Genomic DNA, 15,912 nt, shown 5'->3' with positions numbered 1-15,912 from the left:
CCGGAGTTACCACTTGAATAACATCAACATCTTCATTATAAGAATCTCCAGAGATATAATGCTTGAGTCTTTGTCCATTCACTACTTGTGTGGCATCACCTTGCAGGGAACTAATTTTAATTGCCCCTGAACGATACACCTCCACAATGACATATGGTCCTTCCCATTTTGAGAGCAATTTCCCTGCAAAGAATCTGAGACGAGACCGATACAATAGGACTTTATCCCCAACATTAAATTCTCTTTTGATAATTCTTCTATCATGCCATTTCTTAACTTTCTCCTTAAAGAGTTTAGCATTTTCATATGCTTCATTTCTCCATTCATCTAAAGAACTCAATTGTAGCAATCTCTTCTTACCGGCAAGTTTAGGATCTTTATTTAGTTCTCTTACAGCCCAATAAGCTTTGTGCTCTAGTTCTAAAGGTAAATGACAAGCTTTCCCATAAACCATTTTATACGGTGACATACCCATAGGATTTTTATAAGCAGTTCTATAAGCCCATAATGCTTCCTTCAATTTAATAGCCCAGTTCTTTCTAGATTTATTAACAATCTTTTGCAAGATAGATTTAATCTCTCTATTTGATAATTCTACTTGCCCGCTAGTTTGAGGATGATAAGCGGAAGCAATCCTATGATTAATACCATATTTAGCAAGAGTTTTTCTAAAACCACCATGAATAAAATGAGAACCTCCATCAGTCATAATATATCTAGGTACTCCAAATCTAGGAAAAATAATATCTAAAAGCATTTTTAAAGAAGTCTCACCATCAGCACTTTTTGTGGGTATAGCTTCCACCCATTTAGTAACATAATCAACAGCGACAAGAATATGAGTGTTACCTTCTGAAGAAGGGAAAGGACCCATGAAGTCAAATCCCCAACAATCGAATGGTTCAATAACAAGAGTATAATTCATAGGCATTTCATTGCGTCTGGAGATATTACCAACCGTTTGACATTCATCACAAGATAAAATAAACTTCCTTGCATCTTTGAAGAGAGTTGGCCAATAAAAACCTGATTGTAGAACTTTTTGCACGGTTCTATCTCCGGCGTGATGTCCTCCATAAGCACTACCATGACACTTACTCAATATCTCTTGTTGTTCATATTCGGGAACACATCTTCGCATAATACCATCCACTCCTTCTTTATACAAGTGTGGGTCATCCCAAAAATAATGCCTCAAGTCATAAAAGAATTTCCTCCTTTGCTTGAGCTGAAAAGGTTGGAGGCAAGTACTTGGATACAATAAAGTTAGCATAATCAGCATACCAAGGACTATCTCGCGAGTTCACCTTTATTACAGCCAATTGTTCATTTGGAAAACTATCATTAACAGGAACAGGATCATAAGCAATATTTTCCAATCTAGAAAAATTATCAGCAACAGGATTATCAGCACCTTTCCTATCTATAATATGTAAATCAAATTTCTTGCAAAAGAAGCACCCATCTAATAAGCCTTGGCTTAGCATCTTTCTTCGTCATAAGGTATCTAATTGCAGCATGATCAGTATGAATTGTAACTTTTGAATCAACGATATAAGATCTAAACTTGTCACAAGCAAAGACTACAGCTAATAATTCTTTTACAGTTGTAGCATAATTTCTTTGAGCAGCATCAAGAGTTTTGCTAGCATAATGAATAACATTTAATTTTTTATCTACTCGTTGTCCAAGAACAGCGCCTACAGCAAAATCACTAGCATCACACATAATTTCAAAAGGTAAGTTCCAATCAGGAGGTTCAACTACGGAGAGCGATTGTTAAGGCTTTCTTTAGAGTTTCAAAAGCTTCCTTACAATCATCATCAAAAACAAAAGGTACATCTTTTTGAAGAAGATTAGTAAGAGGCTTTGAAATCTTGGAGAAATCTTTAATAAATCTCCTATAAAACCCAACATGACCAAGAACACTACGAATACCTTTAACATCCCTCGGATAGGGCATCTTCTCAATTGCTTCAACTTTAGCTCTATCAACTTCAATACCTCTCTCGGAAATTTTATGTCCCAATACAATTCCTTCATTAACCATAAAGTGGAATTTCTCCCAATTAAGAACAAGGTTAGTTTCTTCACATCTCTGCAAAACTTTATCAAGGTTTCGCAAGCAATTATCAAAAGAATTCCCATAGACAGAAAAATCATCCATTAATACCTCTACAATATTCTCACAAAAGCCATGAAAAATTGCAGACATGCATCTTTGAAAAGTAGCAGGAGCATTACATAAACCAAAAGGCATACGTCTATAAGCATAAGTGCCATAGGGACAAGTGAAAGTGGTTTTCTCTTGATCTTTAGTTTTAACAGCAATTTGTGAAAACCCAGAATAACCATCAAGAAAGCAAAAATGAGTATTTTTAGACAACCTCTCTAACATTTGATCAATAAAGGGTAAAGGGTAATGATCTTTCTTAGTAACCTTATTAACTTTTCGATAATCAATGCACATTCTATACCCTACAACTACTCTTTGAGGGATGAGCTCATTATAATCATTAGGCACAACAATCATTCCTCCTTTCTTAGGAACACAATGCACAGGACTAACCCATCTACTATCAGCAATAGGATATATAATACCAGCTTCAAGAAGTTTTAATACCTCATTCCTTACCACATCCTTCATCTTAGGAATTAGACGATGCTGATGTTCAACAAAAGGTTTTGCATCATCTTCCATATTGATAGCATGTTGGCAAATAGAGGGAGAAATCCCCTTCAAATCATTAAGAGTGTAGCCAATAGCTCCTCGGTGTTTCTTCAATATTTCCAATAACCTTTCTTCTTCAAATTCTGAAAGCTTAGAGCTAATAATAACAAGATATATTTTCTTATCATCAATATGAGCATACTTAAGATTATCAGGCAATGGTTTTAAATCAAAAACAGGATCTTCCTTTGGTGGTGGTGTTGTACCTAAATCTTCAACCGACAAGTCATGTTTAAGAATAGGTTGACGAAGGAAAATTTCATCAAGCTCATTCCTTTCTTCCCTAAAGACTTCACTCTCACTATCCTCCAAATGTTGCTGCAAAGGATTATTAGGAGCAAGAGCAATAGACGCACACTGTTCAACTCTAAAATCATTATTAGGCAAATCAGCTTTATAAGGAGTTTTGGCAAATTTAGAGAAATTAAACTCATAAGATTCACCAGCGAATTTAGTAACAATTTTTTCCTTCTTGCAATCTATAACAGCTCCACAAGTATTTAGAAAAGGTCTACAAAAAATAATAGGACAAGACTTACTAGCAGCAGAACCAAGTACCAAAAAGTCAGCAGGATATTTAATCTTACCACATAGAACTTCCACATCTCGAACAATACCAATAGGAGAGATAGTTTCTCTATTAGCTAGCCGAATAACCACATCAATATCTTCAAGTTCACAAGAACCAATTTCATGCATAATCTCCGTATAAAGCTCATAAGGAATGGCACTAATACTTGCACCAATGTCGCATAAACCATAGTAACAATGATCACCAATTCTAACAGATAGCATAGGAACACTAGTTTTCCTAGACTTATTAGGATGCGAAACAATATTAGAAGCATCTTCACAGAAAATAATATGACCATCTTCTACATTTTCAGTCACAAGATCCTTAACTATTGCAATAGCAGGTTCAACCTTTATTTGTTCTTCAGGTTCTATAGGTTTCTTTGCACTTTTATTAACCGCACTAGTTATAACAGAATACTCCTTCATTTTAGCAGGGAAAGGAGTTTTTTCGATATATGCTTCAGGAAGAATATGATCAACAGTTTCAATTATAGCACATTTATTTATAGATGAATCAGTTTTATCTTTGTATGGTTCATGATACTTATCAAAATTCTTCCTAGGCAATTCAAAGTGAGAGGCAAAAGCTTTATAAAAATTTGCAACGACTTGAGAATCAAGACCATAAGCAGCACTCATATTACGAAATTTATCAGTCTCCATAAAAACTTCAATGCATTTATAATCATAGTTTATACCTGACTCTCTATCTTTGTCGTTCTCCAATCCTTCAGTATTCTCCTGGATCCGATCAAGAAGGTCCCTTTTAAACTCTTCTTTGTTGCGTGTAAATGATCCAGAACAAGAAGTATCCAGCAAAGTCTTATCTTGAAAAGACAGTCTTGTATAGAAATTATCAATAATAATATTACCAGTAAGCTCGTGAATGGGGCATTTGAGCATTAAAGACTTCAATCTCCCCCATGCTTGGGCAATACACTCTCCATCATGAGGCCAAAAATTATATATGCGGTTCCGATCTGTGTGAATTTCACTTGGAGGATAGAATTTAGAATAGAATAAAGGCACAATGTCCTCCCAATCAAGAGAATCACCATTCTTCAGCAATTTATACCAATGCGCCGCTTTACCAGACAGCGATATAGAGAATAGTTTCTTTCTAACTTCATCCATAGCAATACCTGCACATTTGAATAACCCGCATAATTCATGTAAAAACAATAAATGATCACCAGGATGGACAGTTCCATCCCCTTCATAGCGGTTATCCACAACACGTTCAATAATTTTCATAGGTATTTTGTATGGAATCTCTTTCTCACCCGGCGCCTCATCCACTACCTTTGCAGTAGTAGTAGATTTTCCAAATAAGAATTCAAGAGAAGATCTCTCCATAATGAATTATAGCACGAGGTAGAAATAAAATCAGCACGTACAGTAAAGGTTTCCCTTACCAATTCCACTTACCAATAGCGCTTCACTCCCCGGCAACGGCACCAGAAAATAGTCTTGATGACCCACAAGTATAGGGGGTGTATCGTAGTACTTTCGATAAATAAGAGTGTCGAACCCAACGAGGAGCAGAAGGTGTTGACAAACAGTTTCGATGAAGGATTCACTGTAAATGCTCACAGACAAGTATTCAGGGGGTTTTGATATAGCAGATAAATAAAGTAGGAGTAAGTAAAATGCGAGAGAAATAATTGCAGCGAGTGGCCCAATCCTTTTTAGCACAAATGACAAGCCGGTTTGTTTACTTATAATGACCAAACGTTCTTGAGGACACACGGGAATTTAGTCTAGTGCTTTCGCTTCATATAGCTGATTAATCTTCATTGTTTTGATAAGTGTTGTGTGGGTGAACCTATGGTAATGCACCGCCCTTCCTAGGACTAATACATACTTGTGATTATACCCCTTGCAAGCATCCGCAACTACAAGAAAGTAATTAAGATAAATCTAACCACAGACCTTAAACTGCGAGATCCTCGCTATCCCTCCCGCATCGATATACCAACGGGGTTCGAGTTCGTTGTCACTCCGGCAACCCCACAATTAGCAAACGAATACAAGATGTATTCCCCTAGGCCCATAAAGGTGAAGTATCATGTAGTCGACGTTCACATGACACCACTAGAAGAATAACACCACAACTTAAATATCATAACATTGAATATTACCCAACATAATTCACTACTAACATTTAGACTTCACGCATGTCCTCAAGAACTAAGCGAACTACTCACGAGACATCATATGGAACATGATCAGAGTTGATATGATGATGAATAACAATCTGAACATAAACCTTGGTTCAATGGTTTCACTCAATAGCATCAATAACAAGTAGAAATCAATACCGGGAGAGTTTCCCCTATCAAACAATCAAGATCCAACCCTAATTGTTACAGCGGTGACGAGGTGCGGCGGTGGAGATGGCGGTGATGATGATGAAGATGATGGTGATGATGATGGAGATGATGTCCAGCTCGATGACGGTGACGATGGCGTCGATTTCCCCTCCGGGAGGGAATTTCCCGGCGGATTCCTGCCCACCGGAGAGCTCTTTTCTCTCTGGTGTTTTCCGCCCCGCAGAGGCGGCTGTGACTCTTCGCGACTATCCTCTGTAGCTTAGGTTTTCGGGACGAAGAAGTACGCGAAGGAGAGGAGGCCAGAGGGGGCTGTGGGCCCCCTCCCCACAAGGTGGCGCGGCCAGGCCTGGGCCCGCGCCGGCCTATGGGGGGCCATGGCGGCCCTCCTCGGCTCCTCCTTCTGGCTGTCTCCGTCTTCTGGAAAAATAAGATTTTCCGTATAATTTCCGTCAATTGCTGATCTTCCGAAATATTGCATTCTGACGGTGCTTTTTCCAGCAGAATCCTGACTCCGGTGCGCGATTCTCCAATAATCATGAAACATGCAAAATAGATGAAATAACATAAGTATCATCTCTAAATATGAAATATATCAATGAATAACAGTAAATTATGATATAAAATAGTGATGCAAAATGGACGTATCAATTACCTTCCCGCTTTTCAATTTGTAGGGAACTGTATGCTTGTCTATCGCTACAACACTGCCTGGACTAGCCATCTCCACTTCAGCTTTGAAAGTGTAAAGCAACTGAAAGCTTTCATTCCATGGACCATTGATCTTGTGAAGAGCCATTTCCTTTGCATAGAACATCCTCATGTAAGGTATTGTTATTTGAAACTTCTCAAGCATCTTTTTCTGGAGTGCTGTTGGACCAAGTGTAGGAGTTTATCTCAACCAATCTAGGATTATATCTGCCAACCACCTAGTCTTCGCTAGCTTTGTTTTCACCTCTGGCACTCCCCCTCGAGGTGGACACCTATGGACCTCCTCATTCTTCTTTATCTGAAACATAATGATAAGGGATGTCAGTAACAGTTAACAAATTTTGCACCATGATCTAAAATACACAACTGGTTGGCGTAGTACCTGAACCAAGGTGCTTCTGCGCATTGTGGATGCATGCAGCCTCCACCTACACCTCTTGTATGGGCATTTAACTGTGAACCTACCTGGCTCACTTTTAATAACCTCATAATTATTCTTAGAGAGAATGCAATATGTAGTAATTGCATTACGGCAGTCCATCATCGTTTGAAATATGGTGCCTTCTGCAAGCTGAGGATCATCCCTGTTCCACTCAATTGTTGGCAAGTCATCACCTTCGTAATCGGCTAAAACGAGGCTGTCATTGTTCTCATTCTTTTCTTCATCATCAGTGTCATCAAATCTGGCACCAAAAGCAATATCTTCCATGTATTGATCCTCCATTGTCTGCTTACTGCATCGATCTACCAATTCAGGAAACATCAACTCATCCTCATCATCTTGTGGAGACTGATCCCCAATCTCTGCATCGTCCTCCACATCGACCGCATGAACGATCTGGCTACCACTAGCACTAGGGATAGATGGTGCTGCTGTGGACCTACAAGGAGCGCCGCGGCGCACACTATTAGCAGAGGCAGCAGCAATAGAGAGACATGATGCCCGACCACCTGATGATGCCCCAGCACCAGATGATGCCTGTCCCCTGTCCACATGGATACGAATTTTACCGAACCGGCAAGAAGCATTCAAAGAAAAAAAGAATTCCCAGATCGTCGTCGGAAATTAGTGGAACAAATCTTTGCTCCGTGCTGTTGAAATATTCGAAATGAACTGCATCGCAAGAGCTCCAGGTGTACTTATCGTAGATGTTAGCTTTCAAATCCCTCAACGAGATGGTGGTTGCAACCACCGCAGGGAAGTAAAACCCATTCTTATAGCGTTTAGAATCACGTGTAAAGCTAGAATCCAGCCTAACCACCAGCCGAAAAGCCAGCGCTGTATCAGTCCTATTCGAAAAGCAACGCAGTTAGTTGAGCAACAACGATTGGCGCTCAAAAACTGCCTACTGTTAATTCACATAGGCAGACGATGCTTACCCAGATGGAATCCATGCATTAGATCTCTCCGATTCCCAATCTTCTCCGCGATTGAGGGGAAGAATCAACACACTAGACGGCTGTACAAACTCTACCGAGACAGGGGTAGATCTAGATCTAGTGGAGGCGGAGCCCTCTCCGCCTCCCGGGGGTGGTGGTGGGGGCGGCTCGGCGGCGGACGCCGCCATAAGGTAGGAGGGTAGGACGACATGGCGGCGGAGGGGCGGTGTGTGAGCTCCTCCAGTCTCGGGCGGAGGGGAAAGCTTTGGGTGAGCTCCTCCAGTCAACAGTCAACACAATTCAAAAGAAACGGTCAATTCAAAACCACCACGGCTCCTTAGCCATCACCGGTAACGGTCAAGGCCTCTGACCAGACGGGAACCCTCTCGTCCGAGCATCTGCGAGGGGTTTCATACTAGAGGGAGGGGAAAACTCAGGAAAAGTTAAGCGGCTGGGGAAAACTGAGTACAACTAACGAACCAGGGGCACGAAAACAGAAAACCCTATATTATATGCACCAAGTTGATATGCATCACCTTTATCTTCATGTACTACCTATACCCAAACGCATTTCTGGCGCATCGATGCGATATGAAACGGTCTGATACCCCTAAACCCCTCCTAAAACCCTAAACCCTGAATTCTCCGCCGCGGCAGAGATTTATGCATTTTCTCTGCCGCGGCTGCCAACCTTTGGTACCGGTTCGTATTACAAACTGGTACCAAAGGTCCCTAGCCCTGCGCTCTCCTGGGTGCTCACGTGGAGGACCCTTTAATACTGGTTCGTAAGGAACCGATACCAAGGGGGGGGGGCTTTTGTACCGAATCTTTTGTACCGGTTTCTTAACCGGTACAAAAGCCCCTCTGGAACCGGTATAGATGGCCCTTTTTCTACTAGTGTTAAGTGTGGCACGCGCGCCCACCCCAGCCCAACACAGCCACTCTCCTCTCTCTGTTTCACTTGGTGAAGAACAAGGCGGCCGGCTTCCTCTCTCCCCCCTCAAATCCCTACCCAAATCTCTTGTATTTCCTCATATCTGCCCGTGGAGATCGTTCCCAACCCGTTCCTTGAGGTAATCTCCTCCGTTCCCCTTCTTTTCATCCAATGAATTGATGGATTTGGTTGGATCTACATGTGAAACCCTAAGTTGATTTGAGGGTGGATGTAGATTTGGTCGGATCTTAGGGTTTGTTGAAGTAGGAGAAATGGTAGGGCTATGTTGTATGGGTGAAAACCCTAGGTTGATTTGTGTTGATTATGGTAACTAATGAACACATGTATGTATGTGTTGTTTACATTATGCTAGGGGGATGGAAATAATTGTTCATGTTCATAATGTGGACAAGGATGTTTTTTTAAGGGAAACCTAGAGCCGAACCCGGAAGAGGTTGACTTGGTGTTTGACCGTAGCCCTAGCTTTGCCGACGTGGTAGCACAAGTGAGGATTGCGTTGAATTGGAATGGGCGAAATGATGGTGTTTAGCTACAGGGAAGACATAATGTGGGGTTTGGAATGCACACCCGTTGGAAGACAATGCGTATCAACTCCGAGCAACGTTGGTCCGTTTACAAGGAGACAATGGCTGAGTCACAAGACAAGGCTTTGGAGTTGTTTGCAACCAAGACAGTTGATGCTCATATCGAGCTTGACCTTAACCGGCGATCCTCCCCCGTTGAAGCTAGGAGTCCACCACCCATGAGCCAAGAAGAAGCCACCGAATCTCCCATTGTCCAATCTCCCATTGCCCAAGATCCACCGTTGGAGGAGTATGACGAGCATGACGATGGTGATAATGGTTTCGAGATGAATTATAACAGTGTCGGTGATTTGGATGCATATTTGACGCAAGAGGACATGGACCACTCCGTTCCTTATTCCCGATGCTGTGCCTCGGACTAGAATGATGATGGACCCGATTAAGAAGTTGATGAGGATGGCTTGAAGGCTAAGGAAGCCGAAAGAGCCAACATCTTCAAGAAGGTAACCAGACGGGATATTCGGATACCATTGTTCCGTGATGTTAGTCTTGCAGATGGAGCCGTGGTTGATGGAGGCAAAAGTTTACTTCTTGAAGCTAGGCCAATTTCCAAGAGAGATGTGGATGCGAGGACGGCTATGATCTTTAAAGGGCTCACGTTTGATACCTTCTTGGAATTGAAGGTATGGTTGAAGGAGTTCTCGATTAAGCATCATCGCCCTCACACCGTTGTTCACTCGGACTTGAAGACGCGGTACACGCTAAAATGTGTAGATAAAAGATGCCCATGGGTTCTCCGTGCAAGACCTTTCAAAAAAGGGCCCTCTTGGCACATAACAAGTTGTGTAGCCACTCACATGTGCCGGGGGCCGAAGCTTGATGGCAAGGATGCGCAGCCGGACCACCGCCAACTCACATCCGAGTTCATTGCATACAAGCTCTCGGCTGAGATATCATCACTTCCAACCATGAACATGAGGTCCGTGCAAGATACAATGAAATCCCGTTTTGACTACAACGTCAAGTATGGGAAGGCATGGAAGGCCAAACAAGTCGCATTCAAGATATTGTACGGTGATTAGGAGTGTGGTGACCCGGCATACCACTGCATGGTGTAGTATGCAAGTCTGATATAACACCAATGAAACACCGTTTCACTCGTATTATATCGCTCAGAGTGGTACAACAGAAACATATGCGGGTCCAAGGCATGTCTATAGAATTACAACACAGACTCTTTACAAAAGATCCACACAGCCTCCTACTTTACAATGAGGTAAAACTGCAAATAAACTCCAGAAGAACGACTCGTAGTCTAATCCTAACACGAACTCTATTTGAAGAGTATTAAACTAGCTACTGAGGCTATGAATAGATTCTAGCTAAATAGGAGCTAGGTTTAGGAAGCTAGTTCCCTTCTATGGCTAAACTAGGTTTTCTCCTTGTTGGATGTGGTATTCGACTCTTCCGACGGGTTCCCGTCTCTTGAAGTAGTTGTTGACTCCTCGGCCTTTGAGTTGCACTCGTAGATCCTCCTTCGATGCCTCCATATCTAAGAAGGGGATTTAAGAGTGGGATGAGTACGAGCGTACTCAACAAGTTCATTATAGGAAAGAGGTGTTTAATGCACTAGCTACGGCATTAGACCGAGAAAGTCTAATACCAATGCAGGTTTTCATAATCATTTCTTCAAAAGGTTGCTTTTATTCGGAAGAACTATGTCCGTCGGCCTTCACCGGTTTACTAGAACTTCATGGAGCTCCTTTCCGGCCGCGTTCGCAGTTCCATATCCCGGAACGAGGGAGTGACGAGTCACGGTTCTTTACACTCTGCGAGAGGTGTGTTGCTTTACCCATAAGAGATCTTAACCTTGGTGCCAACCGAGTCTAGTTCTCGTCCACACTTCCTTTGGTGTGAGGCCCGGTATAAGGTCTAGCCAATCATGTTCCTCCGCTACCTCGCACACCCACCCTTTTGTAAGACTTGTCTTCCCCTATATCCATGATGAGACCGTTCGGGCATTTGTTCTCCCCTATACCGATTAAGGTAGACCGTTCCGAACAATTTTATATGCCTTCCCCTATCAATCATGGATAGACCGTTCCGGACATCTTACAATCCATCATAGACCGCATTACCGTGGGGAATTAGAATGGGATCCCCACCCCACCGCTTGCCCAACCTGGGTCAAGTGTCTACGGTAAGCGCATCCGTTGATGTACGAGAGGTGGAAACACTTTTGACTACTCCGTCCCACTCCGGATCTTATGGTTAACACGGGTATTACGGCACAAGAATCACTCGGCGACATTTGTTGTTTAATCCTAGATGGATATAAACCCGTGCAATGGAACCTCCACCATATCAACACAATCCATGGTTCCATTGCCCACCACATAGTCATATTCATAGTTATGAAAGTAGTGGTTTTGATTTTTATGCAATAGTGATAACCATAATACTTTGCAATTAATTTGATAGAAATACTCAAATGACATGAGCAAGTGATGAACTTGCCTTTCTTGGCTGCAAGATTATGCAGACAAGGTCTTCGATACGCAATAACTCCAAATTCTGAAATAGCATCATCGTCCGGTAAGGACGATGTTTAAAAGATTGGCAAGGATGCAATAATGCATAAGAATGATATGCATTCGCTCTAAGCGTGACCTAACCCCGATGATTTAGGATCAGTGAGTTGTAATGATGGGTTCAGGGTGTGTTGCACTTTTAGAGTGATTGACAAACAAGGTTCTTATTCAGGGTGATTACTTGGTATCATAAACGGGTGTTGCAATATAGCATAACCATAGCATTAATAACACACAACAATAAGATTTGGTGTAATCCTAACATGTAATAAATAGTGGTTGGTTTTAGTACTATATGTCATGGTTATTGATTGATTATTATATACTTCAAAAGAATAACTTTTGAAGAACATGTTCTTGAATTAAAGATCAAGTATGATAATTAGATTGGTGGGGTTCTATGGTTGACTATGGTTTCATCTAGTTTCTGGAGTAAGTATTAGATGGATCACAACAGAGTTGGATTCATCAATAGTAGGTGGAGTTATGCCAAGGTATCCTAAGCAATTAATTACACATGGGTGCTATCAAGGTTGATGCTACCTTGCTAGTGATAGATGGCTATTGTCTATAGGTTCTATTAGGCAGGATTGATGATGATTCCTTATTTTCTTCTAAAGAATAACTTTTGAAGAACATACTTCTTAAATAATAAGAAGTATATCAATTAGGGTTGAAGTGGTCTAGGTTTTACTGTTGGTTCTATTAAGTAAGGAGTAATTGGCTCCTGAATAGGATGGTTGATAAATATCCAATACTAGTAGGGTTTAGTGGAATGTGGTTGAGTAATTCCCAGGGTTTGGCAAAGTTGCACCTGAGGTTCATCACATTGGTGTGATGCTAAGTAGGAAAGAATATGGATGATGGCTTTGGTAATAGGATCTAGGGTTTATACTTGGTTAACCCTACTTGAATATTTAGGTCTGATGAAGATGGACACATGGGTTACCCATATATTAGTGATGGTTTTTTACATTTTATGTGAACATAGGTATGTCCTTTAGTTGCTGATGATGGCTCTATGACTTGAAATAAAGTACCATGCTCACCTGTTCTAATCTAGGTTTTAGATTGGAAGCAAATTAGGGTTCATAAGAATAAATGGAGCTAGGTTGCCTAATGGTATTAGGGTTTTAGGGTCCCACATGAAATTATGGTTTTCTGGTTCTATTACTTATGAAATTAGGGTTTTCTAAATACCCTAAAGTTCTTGAATTAATAACTTCACTTTAAGGTTGAAGTTATTAATAACTTTGAAATAAAATTAATATTGGATTTGTCATTTTATTATTTTTAAATAATTAATAATTAAGGTAATTCTTAATTAGGGTTTAAATCCTCCTATTAAGGATTTAATAAATTATAAGCAAAGGAAAATTTGTTTTAATATTTTCCTAATTTGCTTACTGGTTTTTATTAATTTTAAAGGTTTTCCTTAATTATTAACTTTTAATTAAATTTGGAATTAAAATTAAAGGCTTAATTAACAAGTATTAAATAATTAAATTTTTATTAAAAATTTCATTTCATTTTATATTTTTATTGGATAGAGTTTACTTTTCTAAGAATTTTGATAACTCATTTGTATTTTTCTGAGTTAATATGAATTTTGTAGATTTATTTAAAGTTTCAGTAAAAATTGAAATTGAAAATAAACAATAATAACTAAATCTACCGCCCTAATCCTACCCTCGGTCACGGACAGGTGGGGTCGGGCTGAGTCAGCTGCCTCGTTGGCGGTTGACTGGGTCAAACCGAGTGTTTGGACCCCACTCGCCACCTCACCTCGCCGGTCAACTCGCCGTCGGCGAGTCAAACGACGACGGCGACGCCGATTTTGGCCTCCCGAGACGCGCCGGTAGCACTTTCCGAACCTCTACAACTCGGCCGAGTCCGATGGTGTGGTTCGTTGCTCGATTAGATCACCGGAACATCGCCCGCAAGCATGGCCGCGGTGGTTCTATTCCGGCGAGACGGCTATCTCGAGCTACGAGATGGTGTTTGGATGCGAGGAGATGCTCGCGAGAAGCGTAAGCTTACCCTGAGGTGCTCCAGAGACTCGACGAGGACGATTGGCGACGGAGATGGCGGTGCGGTTGCGGTTTCCGATGATCACCGGCGAAAGGGAACTCAGCAATTGCGTCGATTGAAGATGCCCCGGCACGATTCCTTCTCCTCCGATGATCTTCGAACCCAGGCGCATCTGCAGAGCTACCCCATGGTCACTCGGGAGGCTCCCAATCGACGGCTAGCCGGAGAATTTCCCCGACGACACGCCGGGGTGTGGAGAAGATAGGGAGAGATTGAGAGTCCGGGAGAGATTGAGAAAGGGGTCACGAGGCTAGCTAGGGTTCCGGCGCGTCTGCTCATGGTTTTATAGCTCCAGAAGAGCTCGGCATCGACGGTAATTCGTCGCCGGCGGCCAGGATACTACGGCTTCGACGGAGATGTATTTGGGCACGGATCTTGGCGCAATTGGGATAACTCTGGACGTGGAGATCCTTGTACTGGCCTCTGGCATAATGGATGGCGTCCGGCGGCGTCCCTATCCGCAGCGAGGACGTGGCCGAGACGCGCCATCGTGCTGTCGACCACCAGGAAGAAGAAGGAGGTGGCTTCTCTCTTCGCACGATTCTTAAAGCGAATCGGTATGGTGGGCTTAGGCTGGGCTGGTAAGTGGAGGTGGTACTGGGCTGTGGTACTGGGCTACGGTGGACAGGTAGGCCTGTTTCTTTCCTTTCTTTTATTTCTGTTTTCCATAATGTTAGTTTAAATACTGTTTTTGAATTCAAATATTTTGTAAACTTTAATGTTTGATTTCAAGGGAGATTTACTCCAGGCACTTTAAAATATTGTTTTTTGTATTTATTAGTAAATTTAATATGGTACTAAAACATTGATTTGTTAATTCCTATTGATATTTGAATTAATTATCCATATAAGCATGAATTTGAATATTGTCTTAATTTCATATTTTTCTTGTGAATCAATCTGTTTTAAATTATTGGAGTTGAGTATTTCTACTCTAAGGGTTTTAGGAGTTATCATTAGGGTTGGTTCTCTTAATTAAGAATTTGATCACTTACATATGATTTTATGTGAGCATTTATTTGTTAGGGTCTTCAAATTATGATTATAATCCTTTTCCAATGTTATCACTACTCTTAGCTTTGAAAATATATAGGGTGGATATTGTTTCCGAATGGTTTGGTTTTATTTACAAGGCTAAGTGGTTGATCACCACCATGGTTTAATCATATGGTTTAGCTCTAGGTTATTCTTAAGCTCCAAATTTAAACATGAGCTTTAACTAGGGAGCAATTCTAGGATTCCAATACTATTTACCTAATGGCAAAGGGTTTAACTCTTAATTATGGCCTAGGTTTTAATTGTGATCACCCAAGTGATATACAAACTAATGTTGAGATATAATTCTAGGTTATAGAGATGGGATGACACCATATTGCATGTGCTAGGGTTCAATCTCCCCTAACTATGATAAGGGTTACTTGCTTAATACCTTATGTGCTTCTCTAATTACTAAGGATTTGAGAATTGGTTTTATCTTCTACCAATTAACTTCTATTATTATTCCCAATTTATCATTTAAAGTAACTACATTGGTTATAGTCCTTTTTATAGTTAACTTTGGTCAAATGGATTGATGGTTTCTCACCATATAAAGTATAGAGTTGTCTCTAAAGGTTTTCTTGTGGTTCTTAAGTGAAGAATAGGTGGAATGTAAATGTGGTAGAATTATACCTGTGATCACCAAGTGGTTCACAAGTTAAGGTTGGGATCTAAGCCTAGGATTGCTTATTATTGATCTCCTTATAATTTCATGTGGCTAATGATATCTGCTTATCCTATTAGGGTTTAACTTATCCTCACATACTTCAAGAGCATGATCATGGTTAGACATGATCCACTTGTTCTTGATATCTTTATCTCAAGTTCTTAGGGTTTATGATCATCACTCAATTTATAATGATCAAGATTTGGCTTCCTAAATTATTTCTAATGGAATGGGTTCTCACTTCCATGATCAAGCATTGTCTTGATCAACTAGGATATATTACTTCTATTTTTCTTTCTAGGATGGTCATGGTCATGG

This window comes from Lolium rigidum, chromosome 7, assembly GCF_022539505.1.
Source record: "Lolium rigidum isolate FL_2022 chromosome 7, APGP_CSIRO_Lrig_0.1, whole genome shotgun sequence".
NCBI lineage: Eukaryota > Viridiplantae > Streptophyta > Magnoliopsida > Poales > Poaceae > Lolium > Lolium rigidum.
The sequence above is the reverse complement of the archived record's forward strand: the minus strand, read 5'-3'. Positions refer to the sequence as shown.